This window comes from Saccopteryx bilineata, chromosome 6 (genome assembly GCF_036850765.1).
Source record: "Saccopteryx bilineata isolate mSacBil1 chromosome 6, mSacBil1_pri_phased_curated, whole genome shotgun sequence".
NCBI classification, from domain to species: domain Eukaryota; kingdom Metazoa; phylum Chordata; class Mammalia; order Chiroptera; family Emballonuridae; genus Saccopteryx; species Saccopteryx bilineata.
The window spans coordinates 184,508,628-184,509,838 of NC_089495.1; the positions used below are offsets into that span (position 1 = coordinate 184,508,628).

General features: G+C 36.7%; 1 pseudogene; it reads right to left on the reverse strand.

Annotated features, from left to right (window-relative positions):
- Positions 1–285: 285 nt before the first annotated feature.
- LOC136308269 (kinetochore protein Spc25 pseudogene) lies at positions 286–1,211 on the reverse strand (annotated as a pseudogene).

The window sequence follows — 1,211 nt, forward strand, 5'->3', positions numbered from 1 at the left end:
TTAAATAATTTCAGGGTTAAGTCTTAATCTTCCCCAAACTGTCAAATTTAGTCCCTTGCCAAAAAAATTGTATGCTGGTATTTCAGTTTTGGTAACACAGTTGTGTGTCTTTGAGAAACTGAAATAGTCTTTTGTGCCAGGTCAGATAAGAAGAAAACTCTAGGGGAATGTCGGGGATGGGATAGTTTATACTTCTCTTACATTGCTTATTTTTTTTTTTTATTTCCTAACATTTTAATTAAAATACTTTAAAGAAATAAACCACACAGAAATGTTAAAAAAAAGTACTACAAAAGGATTATAGGCATACTATGGATGAGAATTCTTTTTATAAAAGATACACAATAGGGAAGAAAATGAACAGTTTTTATATACTCTTTATACATTAATTTAATTTTAAACCATAGCACTAAAAGCTTTCCGAACATTGGCAAGAAAGGCTGAAAAATTTTTGGTCTTCCTTAAATTCTCCTGAAATTCTGCTAGGCATTCAAGATGAGGAGCACTATCTGACACTTCATAGTCCCTTGCTTCATTGAGGTGCAGGCAAAACATAAATTGGCTATCAGGATGCTTTGGGTCAATATTAGTGAATATAAACTGAAGTTTGTCACCATAAATTTTTCGAATTTCTAGTCCAAGTCGATCTTTATACAAGTCTACAGATTTCTGCAGCCTTTCCAACCTCTCTTCACTAGTTCTTTTAGCACTGGAAATAGTTTCCTTCTTCCTAGCATATTCTTCCTTAAGATCCTGGATAGTTGCAGTCAGTACTTCCAAATCCTGCTTTTTGCCATTTACTTCAACAATCAGTTTTAACAAGTTTTCTCTTTTTTCTTGTATGAGCTTACTCTGCTTGCAGATCTGATTTTGATATTCTAGATACGTCTGAACCATTCGTTCTTCTTCCTTTAATTTTACAGACAGCTTTTCTGCAAATGCTTTATTGATGTCCTCGTAGGTATCTCTTAGTCCCGCCATCTGACAGGAGGTATCACTGACATTGCTTTTGAATTTATTCCAAAATTCATTTATGTTTTTATCTAACAGTGCCAATTCATCCTCTATCATTTTGTAAGACAATGCCGCCGCTTCCTCGCACCCCAGGTCAGTTAAGGCCGCAGTAAAATGAGACTGGGGGCCGGGGGCAGTAGTCCAGGTGGAAGAAGCCATTGAGGGTGGTCCCGGACCTGGACAAGTCAGCCGCCGCT